We start from the raw sequence: 7,498 nt of genomic DNA on the forward strand, positions 1-7,498 counted from the left end.
TGACCCTGGAGGGCCCTCACGCCCCACAGGTGACCCTGGAGGGCCCTCACGCCCCACAGGTGACCCTGGAGGGCCCTCACGCCCCACAGGTGACCCTGGATGGCCCTCACGCCCCACAGGTGACCCTGGAGGGCCCTCACGCCCCACAGGCGACCCTGAAGGGCCCCTAACGCCCCACAGGTGACCTCTGGAGGGTCCTTACGCCCCACAGGTGACCCCTGGAGGGTCCTTACGCCCCACAGGTGACCCTGGAGGGCCCCTCACGCCCCACAGGTGACCCCTGAAGGGCCCTCACGCCCCACAGGTGATGCTGGAGGGCCCTCACGCCCCAAAGGTGACCCCTGGAGGGTCCTCACGCCCCACAGGTGACACTGGAGGGGCCCTCACGCCCCACAGGTGACCCTGGAGGGGCCTTCACGCCCCACAGGTGACCCTGGAGGGGCCCTCACGCCCCACAGGTGACTCTGGAGGGCCCTCACGCCCCACTGGTGACCCTGGAGGGCCCTCACGCCCCACAGGTGACCCTGGAGGGCCCTCACGCCCCACAGGTGACCCTGGAGGGCCATCACGCCCCACAGGTGACCCTGGAGGGCCCTCACGCCCCACTGGTGACCCTGGAGAGCCCTCACGCCCCACAGGTGACCCTGGAGGGGCCCTCACTCCCCACAGGTGACCCTGGAGGGCCCTTACGCTCCACAGGTGACCCTGGAGGGCTCTCACGCCACACAGGTGACCCCTGGATGACCCACTCACAGGTGACCCTGGAGGGCCCTTACGACCCAGAGGTGACCACTGGAGGGCCCTCACGCCCCACAGGTGACCATGGAGGGCCCTCACGCCCCACAGGTGACCATGGAGGGCCCTTACGCCCCACTGCTGACTATGAAGGGCCCTTACGCCCCACAGGTGACCCTGGAGGGCCCTAACGCCCCACAGGTGACCATGGAGGGCCCCTCACGCCCCAGAGGTGACCCCTGGAGGGCCCTCACGCTCCACAGGTGACCATGGAGGGCCCTAACGCCCCACAGGTGACCATGGAGGGCCCTAACGCCCCACAGGTGACCGTGGAGGGCAACACGCCCCACAGGTGACCCTAGAGGGCCCTCACGCTCCACAGGTGACCCTGGAGGGCCCTCACCCCACAGGTGACCCTGGAGGGCCCTCACGCCCCACAGGTGACCCTGAAGGGCCCCTAACGCCCCACAGGTGACCCCTGGAGGGTCCTTACGCCCCAGAGGTGACCCTGGAGGGCCCCTCATGCCCCAGAGGTGACCCCTGGAGGGCCCTCACGCTCCACAGGTGACCATGGAGGGCCCTAACGCCCCACAGGAGACCCTGGAGGGCCCTCACGCCCCACAGGTGACTCTGGAGGGCCCTCACGCCCCACTGGTGACCCTGGAGGGCCCTCACGCCCCACAGGTGACCCTGGAGGGCCCTCACGCCCCACAGGTGACCCTGGAGGGCCATCACGCCCCACAGGTGACCCTGGAGGGCCCTCACGCCCCACAGGTGACCATGGAGGGCCCTTACGCCCCACTGGTGACTATGAAGGGCCCTTACGCCCCACAGGTGACCCTGGAGGGCCCTAACGCCCCACAGGTGACCATGGAGGGCCCCTCACGCCCCAGAGGTGACCCCTGGAGGGCCCTCACGCTCCACAGGTGACCATGGAGGGCCCTAACGCCCCACAGGTGACCATGGAGGGCCCTAACGCCCCACAGGTGACCCTGGAGGGCAACACGCCCCACAGGTGACCCTAGAGGGCCCTCACGCTCCACAGGTGACCCTGGAGGGCCCTCACCCCACAGGTGACCCTGGAGGGCCCTCACGCCCCACAGGTGACCCTGAAGGGCCCCTAACGCCCCACAGGTGACCCCTGGAGGGTCCTTACGCCCCAGAGGTGACCCTGGAGGGCCCCTCATGCCCCAGAGGTGACCCCTGGAGGGCCCTCACGCTCCACAGATGACCATGGAGGGCCCTAACGCCCCACAGGAGACCCTGGAGGGCCCTCACGCCCCACAGGTGACCCTGGAGGGCCCTCACGCCCCACAGGTGACCCTGGAGGGCCCTCACGCCCCACAGGTGACCCTGGAGGGCCCTCACGCCCCACAGGTGACCCTGGATGGCCCTCACGCCCCACAGGTGACCCTGGAGGGCCCTCACGCCCCACAGGTGACCCTGAAGGGCCCCTAACGCCCCACAGGTGACCTCTGGAGGGTCCTTACGCCCCACAGGTGACCCCTGGAGGGTCCTTACGCCCCACAGGTGACCCTGGAGGGCCCCTCACGCCCCACAGGTGACCCCTGAAGGGCCCTCACGCCCCACAGGTGATGCTGGAGGGCCCTCACGCCCCAAAGGTGACCCCTGGAGGGTCCTCACGCCCCACAGGTGACCCTGGAGGGCCCTCACGCCCCACAGGTGACCCTGGAGGGCCCTCACGCCCCACAGGTGACCCTGGATGGCCCTCATGCCCCACAGGTGACCCTGGAGGGCCCTCACGCCCCAAAGGTGACCCTGGAGGGCCCTCACGTCCCACAGGTGACCCTGGAAAGCCCTCACGCCCCACAGGTGACCCCCTGGAGGGCCCCTCACGCACCACAGGTGACCCTGGAGGGCCCTCACGTCCCACAGGTGACCCTGGAGGGCCCTCACGCCCCACAGGTGACCCTGGAGGGCCCTCACGCCCCACAGGTGACCCTGGAGGGCCCTCACGTCCCACAGGTGACCCTGGAAAGCCCTCACGCCCCACAGGTGACCCCCTGGAGAGCCCCTCACGCACCACAGGTGACCCTGAAGGGCCCCTCACGCCCCACAGGTGACCCTGGAGGGCCCCTCACGCCCTACAGGTGACCCTGGAGGGCCCTCACGCCTTACAGGTGACCCTGGAGGGCCCTCACGCCCCACACGTGACCCCTGGAGGGCCCCTCACGCACCACAGGTGACCCTGCACGGCCCACACGCCCCACTGGTGACCCTGGAGGGCCCTCACGCCCCACAGGTGACCCTGGAGGGGCCCTCACGCCCCACAGGTGACACTGGAGGGGCCCTCACGCCCCACAGGTGACCCTGGAGGGGCCTTCACGCCCCACAGGTGACCCTGGAGGGGCCCTCACGCCCCACAGGTGACTCTGGAGGGCCCTCACGCCCCACTGGTGACCCTGGAGGGCCCTCACGCCCCACAGGTGACCCTGGAGGGCCCTCACGCCCCACAGGTGACCCTGGAGGGCCATCACGCCCCACAGGTGACCCTGGAGGGCCCTCACGCCCCACTGGTGACCCTGGAGAGCCCTCACGCCCCACAGGTGACCCTGGAGGGGCCCTCACTCCCCACAGGTGACCCTGGAGGGCCCTTACGCTCCACAGGTGACCCTGGAGGGCTCTCACGCCACACAGGTGACCCCTGGATGACCCCCTCACAGGTGACCCTGGAGGGCCCTTACGACCCAGAGGTGACCACTGGAGGGCCCTCACGCCCCACAGGTGACCATGGAGGGCCCTCACGCCCCACAGGTGACCATGGAAAGCCCTCACGCCCCACAGGTGACCCCCTGGAGGGCCCCTCACGCACCACAGGTGACCCTGGAGGGCCCTCACGTCCCACAGGTGACCCTGGAGGGCCCTCACGCCCCACAGGTGACCCTGGAGGGCCCTCACGCCCCACAGGTGACCCTGGAGGGCCCTCACGTCCCACAGGTGACCCTGGAAAGCCCTCACGCCCCACAGGTGACCCCCTGGAGAGCCCCTCACGCACCACAGGTGACCCTGAAGGGCCCCTCACGCCCCACAGGTGACCCTGGAGGGCCCCTCACGCCCTACAGGTGACCCTGGAGGGCCCTCACGCCTTACAGGTGACCCTGGAGGGCCATCACGCCCCACACGTGACCCCTGGAGGGCCCCTCACGCACCACAGGTGACCCTGCACGGCCCACACGCCCCACTGGTGACCCTGGAGGGCCCTCACGCCCCACAGGTGACCCTGGAGGGGCCCTCACGCCCCACAGGTGACACTGGAGGGGCCCTCACGCCCCACAGGTGACCCTGGAGGGGCCTTCACGCCCCACAGGTGACCCTGGAGGGGCCCTCACGCCCCACAGGTGACTCTGGAGGGCCCTCACGCCCCACTGGTGACCCTGGAGGGCCCTCACGCCCCACAGGTGACCCTGGAGGGCCCTCACGCCCCACAGGTGACCCTGGAGGGCCATCACGCCCCACAGGTGACCCTGGAGGGCCCTCACGCCCCACTGCTGACCCTGGAGAGCCCTCACGCCCCACAGGTGACCCTGGAGGGGCCCTCACTCCCCACAGGTGACCCTGGAGGGCCCTTACGCTCCACAGGTGACCCTAGAGGGCCCTCACGCTCCACAGGTGACCCTGGAGGGCCCTCACCCTACAGGTGACCCTGGAGGGCCCTCACGCCCCACAGGTGACCCTGAAGGGCCCCTAACGCCCCACAGGTGACCCATGGAGGGTCCGTACGCCCCAGAGGTGACCCTGGAGGGCCCCTCACGCCCCAGAGGTGACCCCTGGAGGGCCCTCACGCCCCACAGGTGACCATGGAGGGCCCTAACGCCCCACAGGAGACCCTGGAGCGCCCTCACGCCCCACAGGTGACCCTGGAGGGCCCTCACGCCCCACAGGTGACCCTGAAGGGCCCCTAACGCCCCACAGGTGACCCCTGAAGGGTCCTTACGCCCCAGAGGTGACCCTGGAGGGCCCCTCATGCCCCAGAGGTGACCCCTGGAGGGCCCTCACGCTCCACAGGTGACCTTGGAGGGCCCTAACGCCCCACAGGAGACCCTGGAGGGCCCTCACGCCCCACAGGTGACTCTGGAGGGCCCTCACGCCCCACTGGTGACCCTGGAGGGCCCTCACGCCCCACAGGTGACCCTGGAGGGCCCTCACGCCCCACAGGTGACCCTGGAGGGCCATCACGCCCCACAGGTGACCCTGGAGGGCCCTCACGCCCCACTGGTGACCCTGGAGAGCCCTCACGCCTCACAGGTGACCCTGGAGGGGCCCTCACGCCCCACAGGTGACCCTGGAGGGCCCTTACGCTCCACAGGTGACCCTGGAGGGCTCTCACGCCACACAGGTGACCCCTGGATGACCCCTTCACAGGTGACCCTGGAGGGCCCTTACGACCCAGAGGTGACCACTGGAGGGCCCTCACGCCCCACAGGTGACCATGGAGGGCCCTCACGCCCCACAGGTGACCATGGAGGGCCCTTACGCCCCACTGGTGACTATGAAGGGCCCTTACGCCCCACAGGTGACCCTGGAGGGCCCTAACGCCCCACAGGTGACCATGGAGGGCCCCTCACGCCCCAGAGGTGACCCCTGGAGGGCCCTCACGCCCCACAGGTGACCCTGGAGGGCCCTCACGCCCCACAGGTGACCCTGGATGGCCCTCATGCCCCACAGGTGACCCTGGAGGGCCCTCACGCCCCACAGGTGACCCTGGAGGGCCCTCACGCCCCACAGGTGACCCTGGATGGCCCTCACGCCCCACAGGTGACCCTGGAGGGCCCTCACGCCCCACAGGTGACCCTGAAGGGCCCCTAATGCCCCACAGGTGACCTCTGGAGGGTCCTTACGCCCCACAGGTGACCCCTGGAGGGTCCTTACGCCCCACAGGTGACCCTGGAGGGCCCCTCACGCCCCACAGGTGACCCCTGAAGGGCCCTCACGCCCCACAGGTGATGCTGGAGGGCCCTCACGCCCCAAAGGTGACCCCTGGAGGGTCCTCACGCCGCACAGGTGACCCTGGAGGGCCCTCACGCCCCACAGGTGACCCTGGAGGGCCCTCACGCCCCACAGGTGACCCTGGATGGCCCTCATGCCCCACAGGTGACCCTGGAGGGCCCTCACGCCCCAAAGGTGACCCTGGAGGGCCCTCACGTCCCACAGGTGACCCTGGAAAGCCCACACGCCCCACAGGTGACCCCCTGGAGGGCCCCTCACGCACCACAGGTGACCCTGGAGGGCCCTCACGTCCCACAGGTGACCCTGGAGAGCCCTCACGCCCCACAGGTGACCCTGGAGGGTCCTCACGCCCCACAGGTGACCCTGGAGGGCCCTCACGTCCCACAGGTGACCCTGGAAAGCCCTCACGCCCCACAGGTGACCCCCTGGAGAGCCCCTCACGCACCACAGGTGACCCTGAAGGGCCCCTCACGCCCCACAGGTGACCCTGGAGGGTCCCTCACGCCCTACAGGTGACCCTGGAGGGCCCTCACGCCTTACAGGTGACCCTGGAGGGCCCTCACGCCCCACACGTGACCCCTGGAGGGCCCCTCACGCACCACAGGTGACCCTGCACGGCCCACACGCCCCACTGGTGACCCTGGAGGGCCCTCACGCCCCACAGGTGACCCTGGAGGGGCCCTCACGCCCCACAGGTGACACTGGAGGGGCCCTCACGCCCCACAGGTGACCCTGGAGGGGCCTTCACGCCCCACAGGTGACCCTGGAGAGGCCCTCACGCCCCACAGGTGACTCTGGAGGGCCCTCACGCACCACTGGTGACCCTGGAGGGCCCTCACGCCACACAGGTGACCCTGGAGGGCCCTCACGCCCCACAGGTGACCCTGGAGGGCCATCACGCCCCACAGGTGACCCTGGAGGGCTCTCACGCCACACAGGTGACCCCTGGATGACCCCCTCACAGGTGACCCTGGAGGGCCCTTACGACCCAGAGGTGACCACTGGAGGGCCCTCACGCCCCACAGGTGACCATGGAGGGCCCTCACGCCCCACAGGTGACCATGGAAAGCCCTCACGCCCCACAGGTGACCCCCTAGAGGGCCCCTCACGCACCACAGGTGACCCTGGAGGGCCCTCACGTCCCACAGGTGACCCTGGAGGGCCCTCACGCCCCACAGGTGACCCTGGAGGGCCCTCACGCCCCACAGGTGACCCTGGAGGGCCCTCACGTCCCACAGGTGACCCTGGAAAGCCCTCACGCCCCACAGGTGACCCCTTGGAGAGCCCCTCACGCACCACAGGTGACCCTGAAGGGCCCCTCACGCCCCACAGGTGACCCTGGAGGGCCCCTCACGCCCTACAGGTGACCCTGGAGGGACCTCACGCCTTACAGGTGACCCTGGAGGGCCCTCACGCCCCACACGTGACCCCTGGAGGGCCCCTCACGCACCACAGGTGACCCTGCACGGCCCACACGCCCCACTGGTGACCCTGGAGGGCCCTCACGCCACACAGGTGACCCTGGAGGGGCCCTCACGCCCCACAGGTGACACTGGAGGGGCCCTCACGCCCCACAGGTGACCCTGGAGGGGCCTTCACGCCCCACAGGTGACTCTGGAGGGCCCTTACGCCCCACTGGTGACTATGAAGGGCCCTCACGCCCCACTGGTGACCCTGGAGGGCCCTCACGCCCCACAGGTGACCCTGGAGGGCCCTCACGCCCCACAGGTGACCCTGGAGGGCCATCACGCCCCACAGGTGACCCTGGAGGGCCCTCACGCCCCACTGGTGACCC

The sequence above is a fragment of the Procambarus clarkii genome, chromosome 42, assembly GCF_040958095.1.
Source record: "Procambarus clarkii isolate CNS0578487 chromosome 42, FALCON_Pclarkii_2.0, whole genome shotgun sequence".
Taxonomy (NCBI): Eukaryota; Metazoa; Arthropoda; class Malacostraca; order Decapoda; family Cambaridae; genus Procambarus; species Procambarus clarkii.